The following is a 20657-nucleotide window of genomic DNA, read 5'->3' on the forward strand; positions in this document are numbered from 1 at the left end:
ACACAAAGAGGTGAAACGAATCTTTATTGGAATATAATAAGACTGTTTAATTATTTTCATGTATTGGTCAGTTTTGGTTTTAGGTCCAAATAGCATTAGCATATTAGCATATTAGCATATTGTGATAAAGTTCATTATTTTCCATAATGTCATGATGAAAATTTAACATTCATATATTTTAGATTCATTGCACACTAACTGAAATATTTCAGGTCTTTTATTGTCTTAATACGGATGATTTTGGCATACAGCTCATGAAAACCAAAAATTCCTATCTCACAAAATTAGCATATTTCATCCGACCAATAAAAGAAAAGTGTTTTTAATACAAAAAACGTCAACCTTCAAATAATCATGTACAGTTATGCACTCAATACTTGGTCGGGAATCCTTTGGCAGAAATGACTGCTTCAATGCGGCGTGGCATGGAGGCAATCAGCCTGTGGCACTGCTGAGGTCTTATGGAGGCCCAGGATGCTTCGATAGCGGCCTTTAGCTCATCCAGAGTGTTGGGTCTTGAGTCTCTCAACGTTCTCTTCACAATATCCCACAGATTCTCTATGGGGTTCAGGTCAGGAGAGTTGGCAGGCCAATTGAGCACAGTGATACCATGGTCAGTAAACCATTTACCAGTGGTTTTGGCACTGTGAGCAGGTGCCAGGTCGTGCTGAAAAATGAAATCTTCATCTCCATAAAGCTTTTCAGCAGATGGAAGCATGAAGTGGTCCAAAATCTCCTGATAGCTTGCTGCATTGACCCTGCCCTTGATAAAACACAGTGGACCAACACCAGCAGCTGACACGGCACCCAGACCATCACTGACTGTGGGTACTTGACACTGGACTTCTGGCATTTTGGCATTTCCTTCTCCCCAGTCTTCCTCCAGACTCTGGCACCTTGATTTCCAAATGACATGCAGAATTTGCTTTCATCCGAAAAAAGTACTTTGGACCACTGAGCAACAGTCCAGTGCTGCTTCTCTGCAGCCCAGGTCAGGCGCTTCTGCCGCTGTTTCTGGTTCAAAAGTGGCTTGACCTGGGGAATGCGGCACCTGTAGCCCATTTCCTGCACACGCCTGTGCACGGTGGCTCTGGATGTTTCTACTCCAGACTCAGTCCACTGCTTCCGCAGATCCCCCAAGGTCTGGAATCGGCCCTTCTCCACAATCTTCCTCAGGGTCCGGTCACCTCTTCTCGTTGTGCAGCGTTTTCTGCCACACTTTTTCCTTCCCACAGACTTCCCACTGAGGTGCCTTGATACAGCACTCTGGGAACAGCCTATTCGTTCAGAAATTTCTTTCTGTGTCTTACCCTCTTGCTTGAGGGTGTCAATAGTGGCTTTCTGGACAGCAGTCAGGTCGGCAGTCTTACCCATGATTGGAGTTTTGAGTGATGAACCAGGCTGGGAGTTTTAAAGGCCTCAGGAATCTTTTGCAGGTGTTTAGAATTAACTCATTGATTCAGATGATTAGGTTCATAGCTCGTTTAGAGACCCTTTTAATGATATGCTAATTTTGTGAGATAGGAATTTTGGGTTTTCATGAGCTGTATGCCAAAATCATCCGTATTAAGGCAATAAAAGACCTGAAATATTTCAGTTTGTGTGCAATGAATCTAAAATATATGAATGTTAAATTTTCATCATTACATTATGGAAAATAATGAACTTTATCACAATATGCTAATATTTTGAGAAGGACCTGTATATAGATTTGTTTTTGGTTTTTTTTGGGCTTTGGTAGCATAGTGTTGTTACTTCTCTTATATTTTATTCTTCCTTTTGGGAAATGATGCATGTTCAACACCCAATATCCAGTGGTAGACAGCACTATTTGGTTCCTGCAAAAATTGTTGGGCGTGGAATGACCAAAACAGCAAAAGGTATGACAAAAAACAAAAATATACATATAATGAGTTTATTTGTATGGGAACACTTTGGACTTGGAACAGATGGGGATCAAAATCATATAATATGCTAGATTTGCTACTCAATGGTGCAACTTCAGATTTATTCAACTATCAAGACGTTTAAACATGGAGTGATTCAAGAACAACTAATACAGATGATGACTAATGGAAATATTTTGACCGAATTTAAATAGTTGTTTAAGGTGCACTGAATTGTAAGCAAATTTGTTTGGTAGAAAAACATTGGTCTTCCAAGCTTCCTGTCTTTTTGTGCTAATTTAAGTTGATATATTTAAAATGTGTGTACGCAAAAATGAAGTGTAAAATTGCGTCGTTTAATGTTTCAGGTTATGAGACCTGCATTGTTCTTTAGCTTAGTGTGCTATAAAAAGTGTATGAGGATGAGGTGCATCAGCAAGAAGCTTTGATTACATCAGCTATAATCGCACAGAGATTCGCGGGGATGAAAGCTTTAGCTTGTTCTTGCTCACTCAAAGATGCCACCATGTTAATAAGAGAAAAAAAAACATTAAAATGTCATTTGGATCCCATGTTCTGTTTGAACAGACTGGAGGAGTGGAGTGTACAGATTGGCCACGCCATGCCTGGCAGGGACAGTGCATACAAGCATGTGTATGTGAACGCATCAATGTGTGAGCGTGAAAAATTGATTGCTGATGCCCATTTATATTTTTAGGGGTCATCTTTCGCTCATTGACCTCAGTGTAATTACCTTTGGGATGACTGGGAGTGGTATTTAAACTCATGACACTCATCTTGTTTACCAACCCTCCCAGAATAAGAATTCCAATAAACAAGGTAATAACAAACTCTTAGCATTGTTGCTACATTCAAGATTGTCTCCCAATATGTCATTGTATAATCAAGTGGAACCACATTACCTTGTTTTACAGGTCCTTTGAGGTGCTTTCATTTTGTGATTTCCCCCTTGATGCAGAGCTTTATGTTTATAAGGAAGGAAGCACAGGAAACAGGAAAATTGGGTAGGCAAAAATGTTAGGCTTCACTGACAACTTAAACAGTTTTTAATTTCTTAAATTTTCCAATTGCATTTATGTGTGTTCAATAGGACTGCCGTGACATATCTAGCTCACAATGTAAGGCAATTCAAGATACTGGTTTTATGAGATATTAGCAATACTTCTTAGTAAAAACTAAGAATCTCCATTTTTCGTGTTTTCAAAAATAAGATAAATACTTTATAACTCTCAGTCATCCCAATGAGCAGCTTTTAGCAGTTGACTCCATCAACACAACAATAAAAACTAGATACACTTTGGGCTCAAGGTCAAAGCACTTACTTTCATACCCAGAATAATGGTTTAGATCTATTTCACCAACATCACATGCTATAAGCAACCGGATGAGACAGACTTCACCTTGATGAGAAATATGTTTTTTAATATTATGAGATCTTTTGCTACCCTTTGAATTCACAAATTGCTGTGCATTCTACTATTATTGTCACCTCTAGTAGAGATGTGCAAAAAAACTTTAAATCAAAATTTTATTGAAGGAGCATAGTTTCACAATGACCTTCTGAGATATGTTTTAATTTATGGTAATGCACAGTTATGCATTTATTGTTAAATGCCAAGCCAGGGACTGGAGTTGCAAATTATCAAATAGTTATGTATTCTTCAAACATCAGATAAAGTCCACAATGTTTATAACTGTAATATTATTTTCTGTGCATGTATGCAAGACAAACCTGGGTAGCAGGGTCAGCCAAGTAGTTATTTTATTTTTACCATTTCCTGACTTATGAAGATCAACTGACATCTGCATTAGTTGTACAGCACGCTTTCCTGTCTGTCATGTTCTGGGATAGTTTCCTGACCCACATGCAGAATCACACACAGAACACCAGATACGTTGTTTAAAGATTATTATTCACAGGAGATGAGGCACTCGGAGGGGAATGGGGGGTATCTCTGGGTTCGAAGTTCAGTTTTCTGTAAGGAAGGTAACAGTTACTGGAGGTTTGAAAAACACAGAATTCAGGTGATGAGCTGTAGTAATTAGATGGCTTACAGTCTGGGGGGAAAGGGAGGAGGGGAGGTTGCGATCTTGAGAGAAGCTCAGTTTCCGTAGAGGGAAGAGAGGATCCAAGGTGGAGCTTCAGTGGGGGATGGAGAGCGGGCAGGCAGGGAGAATCGGAGTCCAGGAGCCTTAGGCAGACGACGGCTGCAGAGGAGTTCTCTGAAAGCCACCAGTCAGTGGGGAAACCACAGAGGCAATCCAGGAGTGCAGAGGTAACCTTCAGCCTGGTCACACAGGAAACAAGGAGGTAAGTTGAGTGGTGGAACACTTTAGGCTGCAACTTTTTTTTCTATACAGGAATAGAATTCTAAAAGTCGGGCATTCACGAGACTTGATTACCAACACAAACTGACATTAAATGAACAGTTACGTTTTATATGCAAAAATCTATTCATCAGTTAATATGGTACATTGTCTTAAACAAAGAAATTATGTTAAAAGGGCTTAACTGTGGTTGACACTAAAGAAAGGTAAAAGGAAAAAAATATATATAATGAGCTGATAATCATTTAAAGAAAATGGTTCCATTGAAATATTACAGAATAAATTTAACCTTTTTTGTTTAGGAATTCAAAATGTTAACTCAGGGCAGTTGCTTACACTGTACTGATTACTGTAAACAAGCATGAGACAACAAAACATTCCTATTGTCTGTTCTTTGCTCTAAAGAAAAAAAAGGAAAATAACTTTTAAAGAGATAAAGTGTTGTGTTTTTTATTCATCCATGCTCTATACACATAAAATCCTTACGTTGGTCACTGGTACCCACCTCCAGTTGCGGTTGGAAAGAGATAGGATGCACCCCAAACATCTGGGACAGGCAGCCATGCAGACATATAGTCACACATGAGGACTACAAAGCTCCCAATTACAATTAAACTAAAATGTAATTGTTGTCTTTTTTTCTGAGCTGACTTTATTTTCTCCTGTCCAGTTCTTCTCTGGGCCATGTCATTAAATACATTATAGCTTATGCTTCATTGCAAAACAGTTATTTAGTTAGCAGGATACTAGGAAGCAGGAGTGCAGGATGCTAGTTATCATAATGTCATGTTGTAATGTGTATTGATTGTATACTATATGTCAGTATACTGTTTAGTTTTTATGATCTCTGTGATCCCTTTTTAGTTTTCATCATGTTCAGCAATTCTTCAGATAAAGAGCTTCCTTCTCCTTTCTCACCCTTTACCACACAGTCAATTATTCTTACCTGTTTTCCATCCTAATGATCACTCCTTGCAGTATTTATGCTGGCTAAGTATACATTGTGACCACTGGCAATTGAAGAAAATAAATTATGTTATCATTGTGACTTCTGTTTTGTCCTAATTGACACATCATAAGCTAAAAGAAAAACACATAAGTGTGAAGTTTTAAAAGAGGTTGATGGGTCAAATTGTAATTGCTAGACATCTAGACAAGAGCATTTCCAAAACTGCAGCTCATGTGGGGGTGTAGCAATTATCTATCAAAGGCCATCCAAGGAAGGAACAATGGTGAACTGTCAGCAGGAACACAGCAAGGTCATTGTGTCTTGGTTGCCCATTGTGTCATGGGCAACCAATACAAAATGATGCCCGTTGGAACAAATGAGGTCAGATTGAGGTGATGGCTTACCATCTAAAATCCCAAGATCACAATTTAGTCAAGCGTCTGTAGAATGTAGATGATATATTGACTTCACACTATGCAGTTTATGGGAATTAAATTATCAAATGCTAACATTTTGTCAGATACAATAGCATACCTTTAATGTTTATTGGAGTCTATGAAGTCAATCGGCAGGGGCTGTTTTGGTTTCAAAAGGAGTTACCAATGCACTAACAGGCAGCTGTTCATCATGTAATGCCTGGCTAGTGTGTGCTTCTCTTCATGTTATTATAGGATCCTGAGGTTATCTTCCCAGGTTTTCATTGGTTTTTTTGATTAAATCTTTATTTTGCATACATCTTGCCTGTCTGACTGTATTTGGGTCTTATTTGCCACCGCCTAAAAAGTAACATAAGTTATGGGAAACAGCTCTCCATCTACAGCAAACTTACTTTGAGGATTTTCAGAACACACAGTGGAAGAGGTTCTAAAATACAGGTCCTTCTCCAAATATTAGCATATTGTGATAAAGGTCATTATTTTCCATAATGTCATGATGAAAATTTAACATTCATATATTTTAGATTCATTGCACACTAACTGAAATATTTCAGGTCTTTTATTGTCTTAATACGGAAGATTTTGGCATACAGCTCATGAAAACCCAAAATTCCTATCTCACAAAATTAGCATATTTCATCCGACCAATAAAAGAAAAGTGTTTTTAATACAAAAAACGTCAACCTTCAAATAATCATGTACAGTTATGCAATCAATACTTGGTCGGGAATCCTTTGGCAGAAATGACTGCTTCAATGCGGCGTGGCATGGAGGCAATCAGCCTGTGGCACTGCTGAGGTCTTATGGAGGCCCAGGATGCTTCGATAGCGGCCTTTAGCTCATCCAGAGTGTTGGGTCTTGAGTCTCTCAACGTTCTCTTCACAATATCCCACAGATTCTCTATGGCATTCAGGTCAGGAGAGTTGGCAGGCCAATTGAGCACAGTGATACCATGGTCAGTTAACCATTTACCAGTGGTTTTGGCACTGTGAGCAGGTGCCACGTCGTGCTGAAAAATGAAATCTTCATCTCCATAAAGGTTTTCAGCAGATGGAAGCATGAAGTGCTCCAAAATCTCCTGATAGCTTGCTGCATTGACCCTGCCCTTGATAAAACACAGTGGACCAACACCAGCAGCTGACACGGCACCCCAGACCATCACTGACTGTGAGTACTTGACACTGGACTTCTGGCATTTTGGCATTTCCTTCTCCCCAGTCTTCCTCCAGACTCTGGCACCTTGATTTCCGAATGACATGCAGAATTTGCTTTCATCCGAAAAAAGTACTTTGGACCACTGAGCAACAGTCCAGTGCTGCTTCTCTGTAGCCCAGGTCAGGCGCTTCTGCCGCTGTTTCTGGTTCAAAAGTGGCTTGACCTGGGAAATGCAGCACCTGTAGCCCATTTCCTGCACACGCCTGTGCACAGTGGCTCTGGATGTTTCTACTCCAGACTCAGTCCACTGCTTCCGCAGGTCCCCCAAGGTCTGGAATTGGCCCTTCTCCACAATCTTCCTCAGGGTCCGGTCACCTCTTCTCGTTGTGCAGCGTTTTCTGCCACACTTTTTCCTTCCCACAGACTTCCCACTGAGGTGCCTTGATACAGCACTCTGGGAACAGCCTATTCGTTCCGAAATTTCTTTCTGTGTCTTACCCTCTTGCTTGAGGGTGTCAATAGTGGCCTTCTGGACAGCAGTCAGGTCGGCAGTCTTACCCATGATTGGGGTTTTGAGTGATGAACCAGGCTGGGAGTTTTAAAGGCCTCAGGAATCTTTTGCAGGTGTTTAGAGTTAACTCGTTGATTCAGATGATTAGGTTCATAGCTCGTTTAGAGACCCTTTTAATGATATGCTAATTTTGTGAGATAGGAATTTAGGGTTTTCATGAACTGTATGCCAAAATCATCCGTATTAAGACAATAAAAGACCTGAAATATTTCAGTTAGTGTGCAATGAATCTAAAATATATGAATGTTAAATTTTCATCATTACATTATGGAAAATAATGAACTTTATCACAATATGCTAATATTTTGAGAAGGACCTGTATATATATATTTTACCTGCCAGGACCAAATATAGATTGCTCGAGGAGGTACATATAAATATGCAAATATTTTAGCACCATGCAACCATCATCACTGACATTGCTTCACAACCTCGCATGTAGCTTGTTATTGAGGCAGCTTTCTTACTTTTCTTAAAGCCAGTCTGCCTTTCTATATTAAGCATAAATAGGCTGTCACTGTTAAAGATCCATATAAAGGCTTATCTGACTAAACATTTAAACAGATTACAGACAGATCAGATCAGATAAGTGAAACAAAATAGAAAATTCCCATAGGTATTACTAATGCTTGCTTTCTGGTGCGTGCTTTTCAGCTCTGCTACAGCACTGTCTCCAGATGGATAGTAATTTTCACTGGCCCGCTCATGCTCAATGAACCCCAAGGTTTTTATCTTAATTGAATGCCTTTTATGCCTTAGTGTTCATAACCCTTTTTGTTTGTGAATAAGGATGCTGGTGACTAATGAATAAGATTCTCTCATGACTTACTCCTTTTATGAGGCCTCGCGGTACACAAAAAATGACACGTAAAAAAACACATCTAGCATTTGTGTATACATTCTCTGAATGGGAAACGGAAGAAAACAAGGCCAGCAGAGTCACTGTTAATAACTAAAATGCTGACTTTTCTTTCATCTAGTTGGCTGCTTGGTTTTCAGAGAAAAGCTCCAAAAAGCAAGTTCACACACTTTGTAGTGAGGTGTTGCTGGAAATGTCAAGCTTTTTAAGCCACTGACCTCATTAAGTAATCTATAGTATACAGCATTTCCCTTGATTCCACCACTCTCTCTCTCTAGCTCACACACAAACACAAAAATACCCATAGTGCCAGCTTGCAGCAGTATCTTCAGAGATAAGTGCTTCAGTGCAGTAAAATAGCTACATTGCCTACCTTGAGTCCACTGCTGTGGCAGTAGAGCTTTGACTCAATTTCTACACAGCCAAACAAAAAATGTGATGCATGTTTAAATGAATTCCTCATCTAAAGACCCAGTACCACAAAAGTGTTTTACAGTGAACATCAGAAACAAACACAGAATGGGTAAACTGACATGCTTGTTTAGGGAATAAAAAGATGCACACTGTATCAGTACTTTTTATTAGTTGTTACCACCAGAAATTAATAATTAATACACTACCTTTTCAGTTTAATGTTCCTATTCAATGTTCGCATCCAAGTGGTGACTGTTTTTGGCCAGGAAGGGACAGTAATTAAGCCTGCCCTCTGTTTTGTTAACAGTGTGTCTTGTTTCATTTTCACTTTATTTGTTTCATCAAATTACAAGATTTTTATTTCTTGTGGTTTGTTAGCTGTTCAGATGCTTACAACAGTTTTTTTGTGTTACATTACTTGGCAAGTGAACTGGCATAGTAAAATAAATAAAAAAGCAAAGAGATTTTAGATTTGTTTCTTTTTTCCTTCACATATCAAACATTTAACTTTGTATTGAAGCTCCTTTTAGGACAGACATAAAAAAAACAAGTTTGCTTTGAGGTAAATGCACTTCACAAAATAAAATCAAATTAACGCAAGTAGCACTGACTCATGCCAGGGTGTACTGATGTGCAGGAACCACAATTTTTATGACCTGTTCCTTTTATACAAGTGATCACACTATTACAGGTGAAATCTATGAGATGATTTTCACCATCATATTTAAACATGACCTGGGAGGGTATTAGCATCAGCAAAACTAAAACATTCCCGACCCCCCCAAGAAATAAGTGTAAACACTTGGTCACAGATGGCAACATCCATCCACCAGCATGCTTCCAATCTGGCGATAGTCTCCACTACTTCCCTTACTGCTTCAGGTTTTAGCTCAGATATACACCACACCATCAGCAGATCCACCTCGCTGTCACAAATGTCAAAGAATATTTGCTGCCAGATGGTCAAAACTAAAAACACAGCAGACTCCTTGTGGTTGTGGATGCTTGGTGTGTACTTGCAGATGTAAATAGTCCATCCTGGTGAGGTTATTTTCTTGCAGATCAGCAAGCCATACTCAGTTATTGGCCCTGGGTTTTACATTCTCCTCATTTGATTCCAGTAGGAATGCTGTCTGGGTAGTGCCTTTAAATTTCACTGCCAAATGCTATTCAACCATCCTGTTATAAAACACCTTACTGCCACATCACAAACCTTTTTGTCGAGATTTTATTCATTGGTGCCTTTTTTTCTTGTAATTGCATTTTCTTTTTAATGGTTAGCGTTCTACATTCTTTACATCTTTCACCTCACTTTTTATCAAAACAGAGGGTTTGTCTCATTTCAGTGGCTACATTCTTGGAAGCTGCAGCTGAATGACGGTTGGTTATATTCAAAGATTTGTCCAGATGCATCCTTACAAATGCCTTCACTGCTTCATATGTCCTGTAATTCATTGTGCTGGGCCCAAGGATAGTGCCTGGGTAAAATGGCTTTCTGAACAGATATTTATTTGGACTGATTTTGCTTTTAAATGTTCAGTCAGTCATTTTCTACCGCTTATTCCATAGTGGGTCGCGGGGGAGCTGGTGCCTATCTCCAGCAGTCTATGGGCGAGAGGCGGAGTACACCCTGGACAGGTCGCCAGTCCATCGCAGGGCAACACACAAACAACCATGCATACACTCATTCATACACCTAAGGGATATTTAGAGTGACCAATGAACCTAACAGGCATGTCTTTGGACTGTGGGAGGAAGCCAGAGTACCCGGTGAGAACCCACGCATGCACGGGGAGAACATGCAAACTCCATGCAGAAAGACCCCCGGTCAGGAATCAAACCCAGGACCTTCTTGCTGCAAGGCAACAGTGCTACCAACTGCGCCACCGTGCAGCCCCCTTTTAAATGTTATTACTATAAATTATATGGTCACATACTGTTTTTACATACTGATTTTACCTTATTAAGTCAACCTTTGTCAAAAGCATATCACCTTCTGTTGTCGACATTGCAAAGCAGGAGCCGCTGGTCAGGTACTCATGGTGTCATGTTTTAGTTAATGGAGGACTCAAAGCTCAGAACATTAATAATAAAAATAAAGAGAACTGGTCTTGCACATAAGGAACAGATATGAAGCACAGGGAAAATACCAGGCATTAAAAGGCAGTGAAAAGAGAAATGAAGAACATGGCAGTGATCAGAGGTAACAGAAGAAATCAGCAGAGAACAGTGAGAACCAGTGTGCTCATATACTGGGGCAGGAATGGAAGGTAACCAATGAACCAGTAGGGCTAATCACATGAAATGAGGAGCAGCTGAGGGGGGAGACTAGTAATTCACAATAGAGCTAAACAGAAATACAAGAAAATCCAGGGAAGTCAGTCAGTCATTTTCTACCGCTTCTTCCATACTGGGTCACGGGGAAGCTGGTGGTCCTATCTCCAGGAGCCTGTGGGCGGGAGGGTGAGTACACGCGGGAGAGGTCGCCAGTCCATCGCAGGCACCCAGAGAAGTATCTATCCAAAATCTAACAGGAAAAAACTCTACATGTATAAAGAACACCTGTCGCAATTTGTGGGTGTTTTTGGGTTCTTCTTCTTATTATTATTATTCTTGATAGGTTTTGAATCATGCTTCTGTTTATTATTTTCCTGGTCATGCTTTAGTTTTTGTCTTCTAGTTCATTTCTTGTCAAGTTAGGTTTTTTGGATCTGGTTATGCTTGAGTTTCATGGTTTACTAGTTGTGTTTCCATTAGTTTGTATCCAAGAGTCTCTGTTTTACTCCAGCCACATTTTGTTCTCTCCTGTCTGTCAATTAACTTTATTCGGTTCACCTGCACCTAGCATTTAGTCTCCTCGTTTCACCTGGTTCTTGCTCCATATATACACCTCTGTTCTGTTCATTCCTCGTGGAAACATTTAGGATCACTATTTCTATTCATGTACTGCCCTTCACTCATGCCAAGCCTGTCTTACCAGCCTGTCCATGTTTGATTTTTGCCACCGTCTTCTTCAGTAAGTTTCTGTTCAATAAATCATTTCACTTACCGTCATGCTGCCTGCTCGTCTGCATTCCGGGGGTCCTCTGCTACACAAACCCTGACAACACCAGAATAAAACACAAAAAGAATATGCTAATAAGGTAAACATATATCAATAATAAGTATGGGGAAATGAACTTAGCAAATTAAGTACTAAATAACATAATAAGCAGCAAATAAACTGTCAAAATACACACACAACAGAAAATCAAAACCCAAACACCTCAGGATTGTGATACATGGACATCCTGGTACAACCTGAACAAGCAGTCTCATTTTACCAAAGCTCAACCGAGACAAGAAAGGCTGAACTGAACAGGAAGGCTGCATCCTCAGAAAACTACAGCCACAGAATTGAGACACATAGAGATTGTCTTAAAGATTGAAGCAAATAGATTACTTGCATTTTGTGCCCATGCATCTTTAATATTAGCCAGTCAGTATGATATAGCTGTTGGATCACTAGTTAAACGTAATCCAGGTAGGGAACAGCTTGTATTAATTTCTGTTTGAAAAAACTCTTTTTTGTCCTCGGCATAGGGTACATTTGGGTAAAAAGCCCATGTGTACACATTGGTAGATCCAGGCTGTAATATGAGTTGCAGAAGAACATTCCAACAGCATTAATGGCATCAAAATTTTATTTAGCAATAAACCACAATTTTTTACAATTTTAGAAGATGTGTTTGACATCTGCTCTGTTAATATGAAGTTACAACAATAGGACATTACGAAAATAAAGAACCTGAAAGAAATAACTTGCCCACTTTTGGTAAAAAGCAACTTATCTTGATATTACTTCAAGCTGATTTTTGAATTTTAGGGCAGATGCAGGGAGAGCAGTGTCAGAGGCCCACTCCTTATTCCAATCAAATAAACTACACTGAGCCAAACTTCCAGTTCAAAGGCGAATCTTCTCATTAATCAATGGCCCCTGAGCTTTGATGATCTCTGGAATTGATTCTCTGCCTTACTGATCATTGTCTCAGCATTAACCAATCAAGCATCTCTCCAGTAAACAAACATAGCAACGACTAAAGGCACTAAAGAAAGTTTGTCGACACTCAAGTGATGTGACAAAAATAATATGGACTGAAATCCCTCTTGGAAGAGAATATGAAAACATAAGAGTCCTTAATATTTTACTGACTTGATGAAAAATGTATTGTAGCCCAGAAAGGAGAAAAAATGCAATGATTTGGATGCATTATGTATGGCAAGGTCCACTGGCGAAAATGACTCTGCACTACTGAATACTGAATATCACTATATCACTATCAACCCTTCACTATGAGATTTTGTTATCACTACACAACTCATTTAAAAACTTCAGGCCCTTTGGATTTTGTATGTGGAAGTTAATTTGCGTCTGCAGACCACACCGATGCATGCTAATAAATCAAAGCACCAGGTGCATTGTACCTTGTGCCTCAGTGTCATTGATTGAATCTGGCTGTGGGTCTGTGGTCCAGGCTTCGAAGAACAAAACAGGACAAGTGGACGATGTAAATATTTATTTATATTTTAAGAAGAGAAATTGGCAAATCCTGATGGGCATCTGAAGTAACAAGCTTATCATAAATAGCCTGGTTTATATGGGATACCTCTGACCTGAAAGATAAATGAAGAGAGATTTGAATGGACATGGTGTTCTTGCTAGTCTGTTTGCACACACACACACACACACACACACATATATGTTTGAATGCAGCTTTATATGAACATGGATTAGTTATATATTTTGTTGAGCTTGTTGTAGAGCACAATCATTTTTCAGTCAGTGAACAAATGGAAACAGATGGAACGAATCAAAGTGGATGGCAAGACTGAGCACACTCTATGCAATAAAATATGTATTTTTTATTATAGATGCACATTTTAAACACAACTTCATTACATTCCTTAAAGGAAGGTTCTATAAAACAAACCAAACTTCTTAGACAACTTCCCTTTATTTATGACAGGTAAACTTTGCAAAGCTTTTAGTTGTAAAAATGATGAAGTTAATACCAACTTCTTTGTGCTTCATATTTCTTTCCAGCTTATACAGCTTATAGAACTGAACCATCATACAGACTAGACAACTTCCCATTATTCAGCACTACATCCAGCTGCTGTCAAGAGCAGTCAACATGCTTTTTCAAATATGAAGATAAATGTAAAAATGAATAAGAACATTACAGGAATGATGGAAAGCAATAAACATTTCAGAGATTATGACAGTGAAATTTGGGATCAACAAAGTTGTATAGATAAAAATATTGAATTCAAGCCATAATTATTCAGCAACTGACAACATTTTTACAAAGACAAAATACTAAAACCTTTCACTGCAGTTACAGCTGCAGGTATTTTTCAGATATGTCTCTACCAGCTTTGCACATCTAGAGAGTGAAATATTTGCCTTTTTTTGCAAAATAGTTCTAACTCTGTCAGATTTGATGGTCAGCATCTGTGAACATTAATTTTCAAGTTGTGCTAAAGATTCTCATTTAGATTTAACTATGGATTTTGACTGGGTGGTTCATGTTAGTATTCAATGATTTAAGCCATTATTTTCTAGCAATGGTTGCATCTGTAGGGACATTGCCCTACTGGAAGGTGAACATTCACTGCAGTCTTAAGTCATTTGCAGGTTTTCTTCCATAATAACCTCGGATTTGGCATTTCCATCTTCCCATCTGTGTCCCTGTGGAAGAAAAGCATTGCCACAGCATGATGCTGCCACCACCATGTTTCACTGTGAGAATTGTATATTCAATGTGATCTGTAGTATTAGGGTTTTGCCACACATTGTCAAAAATTTCAATTTCAGATTCATCTGTCCAGAGCACCTTTTTTTTCTCATTTTTTCTATTTTACCTCCATGAGTTGTGGAAAACCTAAACATTACTTAATATGGCATTACTTCAGCAAAACAATTGTACCATTCCTTCATAAAGGCCAGATTTGTTGAGCACATAACTAATAGTTATCCTGATGACAGAGTCTTCCACCTTAGCTGTGAATCTCTGCAGCTCCTCCAGAGTTATCAGGGACCTTTTGGCAGAATCTGTGCTCTTCTATCTGTCTGTCTGTCATTCGGTTGGGGGGGTTGTGTCCTTTTCTTGGATGTGGGCTCACCGGCAACTGGATCGGCTGAGCGGCAGTGGTAGAGTTGAGCTGGATAATGTTTCTCTCTGGGCTATCGTTGCAGTGGCATTGATGTGGTGTGTCTGTGTGGTTGCGGGGGCGTGGTGGGGGACACCCGCCCGAGTGCTTGGCCAGGGACCTCTTGCCGGGTGAGTTTGTGCCATCTTGGTGTGGGGTCGGAGGTTTCATTGTGGGAGCGGTGCTCGATGGTGTCTGCCCTGTTGTGCCTGTGGGCGGGGGATGGGGTAGCGTTAGCTTTGGGCCCTTGCCTTGCCGTCGTGGCGCGCTGTGTGGTGGGGGCAGGATGCCGCGGGGGTGCTTGGAGTGTGTGTGGAGCTTGCGCTGTGTGGGTGTCGCTTCGTCGGCTTTTCACGGATGAAGCTCACCTGTGGGGGTGTGCCCATGTGCTGTAGGGAGGGGATTCATGGCGTTTGGGTTTAGGGGCATGTGTTCGATATCTGTGTCCTGGTTGGGGGTGGCCCTGTGGAGAAATTCATGTTGGGGTTCATTGGGGGTGGGGGGCTCATGGAGTTAGGATCGGAATTCATTAGGAGGTTGGGACTATTTCATTCTGTGGCCGCTCTGGTTGGCGTGCTAATTTGGACCATGTAGACCCCTCTTTTGTACATGTCCCCCTCTCTGGATGAGGATGGGGGTCGTTGGGGAATGGGGTCGGGGAGAGGGGTCCGGGCCGTTGTTGCTCAGGTTCAGACACAAGCCAAGGGCTAGCACAGACCAGGTTCAGGTGCTGGGGCGGTCTGGCTCTCGGACCACCTCCAGGGTCCAGGAGCTGGTTGCCCCTATGGGGTATCAGCACCTGGACCTGGCAGTATATAGAGTATGTATGGAGAGTGTGAGTGAGTGTACGACATCCATTGTTGTTTGTCTTTACGTTGGGGGCGTGGGTGTTTGTTTTTATATGTACTTATGAGGGTGGGAATGTGTGAAGGTGACTGTGTGTGCCTGTTTTTTGTGTCAGCTTAGGTCTTGGGAGGCTCCCTCTCCTCAATCAATTTGAGCACCCCAACAAATGTGGGGCCTATTTCCTCCAAGCCACACTACGTGCGGTGGTTGGTGTCTCTGCCCGCCGGTGTACTTGTGGTTCTCGGTGTCTGGGGCTGGGTGCTTTGAAGTGTGCTGGCTCACTCCCGGTGGCTGCTTGCCGGGGCTTGGACCCCTGGGCTCTGTCGGGCCTCTGCTTGGGGAGTTATATGTCCCGGGGTCTTGGGTCTCTAGGTCCATGGCTGTATTTGCTTGGGCATAGACGGCTGCCGGCGGGGCCTGTGGCCTTGTTGCTGCAGCTCCCTGGGGCTTCTGCACTGTGGCTGCTGGGTGGTTACCCTGGGACTCTCCCTGCTCTTCTCTGAGTGGGTTGCGGTAGTCCTGGTGGTGGTTCTCCTGGGGTTCCTGTACTCTGGGGGACCTTTAGATGTCTGTGGCTTGGATCTCCTCCATATCTCTTTCTTTCTGCTCTCGGTGGAGGAGGACGCTTTTTCTCTGTCTCCCACCCCCTCCCATATCTGCCCTGCTTCAGCTCTGTGTCTTGTCTTTGGAGCCTCTTCTTGCATATCTTCCAAATTCGTAGTTATGGATTTGGTCAGCTGGTTTCTCAATGCAATTGATCAAATTTTCTCGACGAGAAGACAGGGTGAAGGAGAGCCCAACTTATCCGGACTGGACGTTTTTCTCTGGATACACAATGGACTCCTGGTAGAAGTGGAGGATTGTGTGTTTGTCGATAATGTCAGTCGAGGATGTGGAAGATGTGTATATAATTGGATGTTTGATATCAGGATTTCTGCTTTTTGGAGTCAGCGGTTACCTGACATATCGAGAAATTCGGAGTGTCAGCAGCTGTTCTGGCAATTGTAAGGCTGCCTGGCATGTATGATGGGATCTTCAGGGCGATCAACACTCAGACTGAGATGTTACATGAGCTGAATCGCAGACTGGATGTGATCCTTACACAGGATCGCAGGCAGGTTGCGGTTCCTGGACTCGGGTGAAATGGGATAAATCTTGGAGAAAGTTGTTCGCTCGGATCTGGCGAAAGACCAGGAATTTGGCTGTTTGGATTCGCCTTTGAGAAGCACCAGCGATACTCTCAAGGCTGACAGAAAATTAAGAGTCAGCCTAACCCAAATAATTATTCTTTTTCTGAATCTGGCTCCCCTGCACGGCCTTGATGGCTGGCTATTGTTAACTTCTCCTGGAAGTTATGTAAACATGACGCTCTGCTCCCTCTGCCCCCTCCCTTCCCTGAGGACATCTGTGGACCTGCTCAGAACTTGGCCGGTTGATGTACATTCCAACGAACCATCAAGGACAATGGCCTCTGTGACAGTGCTTCATGGACTTACTTGCACACACTCACTTGCACACACACACATGCTCAAGATAAACATATGCACCCCCTCGCCCTACATTCACCGTTTCCGGCATGATGTTGTTTTGTAAACTTATTGCTTCTTTGTGCTGAGATTTTTTGCTATCTCAAACTGAATCCTGCTATGGATAAGGTGTGAAATATGATTTTTTCCCTCTACTTTCCTAATGTGGCCTCTTTTCTCATCTAGCAAGGGCAGCGCCTGTAAGTGGGCAGCAAAGCCTCGGTGACCCGTCCCCCCCTTGTCTTGTGTCATGATGTATGTTTGGATGGGTTGTACTGGAATTCTAATTTCCCCTCGGGGATCAATAAAGTATCTTTGAATTGAATTGAATTGAATCTGTCCCCAGTCCAGGGGGGCAGGTTTTTACTCCTTACACTCGCTATTGCATATTTTTGTGGAGAAACCTTGTATACAGAAGCGCGCTCACACTCAGACCCACAGGTGCTTAGATTCAGGTGTTAACAGATACACAAATGTTCTATATTGAGCCGCATTTACAGACGGACAAGACACAGATAAAAAAAAAAAGAAGCAAGACTGCAACCTGCATATTTTATGCAAATTGTAAATCATGTTGTAAAACTGTGGAAGAAAATCAAAATTCTTTCCCAACTTGGAATTGTTAATAAACCTTTTTAATAAGAGGGCAACTTGCATGGTTTCCTCATCCATGCAGAGGGCATTATTGGGAATGAAGTTAGAATTCAAATATGAGACATTTTTCTCAGTTTCTAAGTTGGTTTACTGCAATCATTACAGATAATATCTCAGCCTGAAATTGTTTGATACTGTATTTTTTCTTTTTTTTCTTTTTTACTTTATTTCTTTAGTTTACAACATCAAAATATAACCGAATACATCGCTGGCAATGAAAGCTTTAGGTGTAACCCAATTTTCTTAGAAAACCTGGCACAAAAATAAATACACATGATGCACAGGGTTGACATTGCATCTCTTCCAACAAGTTAATATTTGTGCACAAATCTTTTGGACAGGATTTTTTCAAAAACATAACTGCCTAAGAACAAGAGGCTGAATCAAACACAGACTGGGGTGTTTGCAAAGGACTTGTAAACTAGACCCAAATGTTGAATATGTACCGTATACCACAAACAAGGAAAAGCTGTAGGCTCAAATAAACACTCTATCAAGGCACAGTGTGGAAGGAAGAGCATTGTCTGATCTAACACATCTATTATGGTAATGTGTCTTTATGGCAGCTGTTTTCTTTAAGTGCATCTGTATGGGGTTACCCCATCTGACAAAGCTTTGCATGCATCCTTGTTTGCTTAGTTTAAACTCTGTTTTTTTTAAAGGATCAAAACACAAATGTTTGATGGTTAGAGTATCGTTAAAAGTCTGTTGCTTCTTCAACCTTCTTGAGGTTGGTAAATAAAAATATATATTTTTTTAGTTTAATAAAAGGTTTCAATGTTTTCCTTGCTATTTTCCAAAGGCTGAATTACAGTGGAGCATCAGTCTGTGAATACCCATCATGGCACTTAATCTAGAGTAAAGAGATTTCTTACAAAAGAGTGACTTCTAAACCCGATACTTGTGCAGCACGATTGGGTAAAAAGGAACACATCCCATCCCCATTCATGCCGCCTCTTGAAATAAATTAATGATTTGAAGTGATTCAGTTTAGCTCTAGATGATTTAGGAAATTACAATGTTTAACTGAAATAAAGGATGTCTTTAGGAACCATAAGAGATCTGTGGAAACAGAGAAAGAATGAAGCACAAGGATACTTTGGCTAATACCTAAATGATTTTCCTTTAGAAAATTAAAAACACATAAATGTAACGTCTCCGTGATTATTGTTGAGGGGCAGCTTATTGCCAGATTGCATATAGCCTTTTTGAGATCAGTTTTTGTTTTTATTTGTTATTATTTACTTTAACCTCATTTAAAAAGAAAAATAATCTGTAATAATTATTTTATTAGAAATAATCTGATAAATGTTGGTTCCTGAACTCAGATTATAACACATTGCAAAACCATTCATGGCCCTTAAGCTTTTTCACATTTCATCACGCTACACCGACAAACCAAAGCCAAAAAGCACACAAGTGGCAACATCATGCTGTTGATATAGTTTTCATCAGCAGGGTCATTTAGCCTGGTAATGGCTGACGGAAATATGGAAGAAGATAAACATAGTGCAATAATAGACAAAAAAAACTGTTGTAGAGGCGAAATCAACTTTTGACTGGGACAGCTATTCATGTTCCAGCAGGACAACAAACCTAAATAAATATAAAACACAACAAAATAAAGGTTGATTAGATGGAGTGAAATACAGGACAATCCTGTGTTAAAACCTTGTAGAGGACCTAAACATACAGCCAGAGTTACAATAGAAGGGTTTAGATCAAAATCTTTTCATGTAATACAATGGCCAAGCCAAAGTCAGTCAGTCATCTTCTATATCGCTTCTTCCATAGTGGGTTGCGGGGAAGCTGGTGCCTATTTCCAGCAGTCTATACATGGGCAGGAGGCAGGGTACACCCTGGACATGTCGCCAGTCCATCACAGGGCAACACACAAACAACCATACACACTCATTCACACCCCTAAGAGCAATTTAGAGAGAGAACCCATGCATGCACGGGGGGGAACATGCTAACTCCATGCAGAAAGACCCCTGGCAAGGAGTCAAACCCAGGACCTTCTTGCTGCAAGGCAACAGTGCTACCAACTGTGCCACCGTGCAGCCCGCCAAGCCAAAGTTCACATTTAAATCCAATTAAGAATTTATGTCAAGACCTAAAAACAGGCTGTCCATCCAATCTGACTCAGCTCTCTAGATCTGCAACAATGGTAGAACCATACCTCTCAAGACCTGATGGTTCAACAAATAATTTTCTTAAGGGGCAAAAAATGTAAGCCAAACTTTTTAGATTTTGGTTTGTTTTTTGGAAAAAAAAGTTTGAAAAACGTCCAACAGTTTTTTCCACTGTCATGATTATTCAGAGCAAGACCACCAGGCTTGGAAACTGCTGAGACTGCTAAACTTGAGCCACACTCTGTAGACCCTCTCAGTACACATGTTTTTTTTTTTTTGCCCTTCACTGCATATATTTTTACTGATTGCTATTTATTGTTATATTTAGCTATGTATGTTACACTTAGTTTCCTTTTGACTTAAGTATTAGGCTTCATAACAGGGAGCCTGAGTCCCCATTTTGTGCCTTACCATGTAAATGTGAGCTGGAATGACAATAAAAAATCCTTGAATCCTTGAATTGTGCACCACTTTTGTGTTGGTCTATAAGATGAAACTGAAAAATGTTAACCTTTTGTGATTACATAAAACTATGCCTATTTGTATAAATGTATAATGTTTTATTTTAATATTATTTTCATATACATAAAAAAAAAATTATATTTCCTTTTGTATTCTGAACTCTTTTCCATCCTCACTTTCACTGTTGACTTTGCTTCCTGTCTTTGTTTTTCTCCTTACTCC

General features: G+C 40.5%; 1 protein-coding gene across 2 annotated transcripts in view; it reads right to left on the reverse strand.

The window, feature by feature from the left end:
• Window positions 1-3652: 3652 nt before the first annotated feature.
• The window catches only part of LOC124878852, a 66279-nt gene continuing 49274 nt past the window's right edge, over window positions 3653-20657 (reverse strand). The window contains exons 6-8 of one of the 2 annotated variants that reach the window (XM_047382997.1): window positions 11670-11720; window positions 3963-4195; window positions 3653-3883 (exon numbers count right to left, since the gene is read on the reverse strand). The gene's annotated coding sequence lies outside the window, so the exon portion shown is untranslated. The remainder of the gene's footprint in view (window positions 3884-3962; window positions 4196-11669; window positions 11721-20657) is intronic. The other variant, XM_047382998.1, reaches the window with a different exon arrangement.

This window comes from Girardinichthys multiradiatus, chromosome 13 (genome assembly GCF_021462225.1).
Source record: "Girardinichthys multiradiatus isolate DD_20200921_A chromosome 13, DD_fGirMul_XY1, whole genome shotgun sequence".
Classification (NCBI taxonomy): Eukaryota; Metazoa; Chordata; class Actinopteri; order Cyprinodontiformes; family Goodeidae; genus Girardinichthys; species Girardinichthys multiradiatus.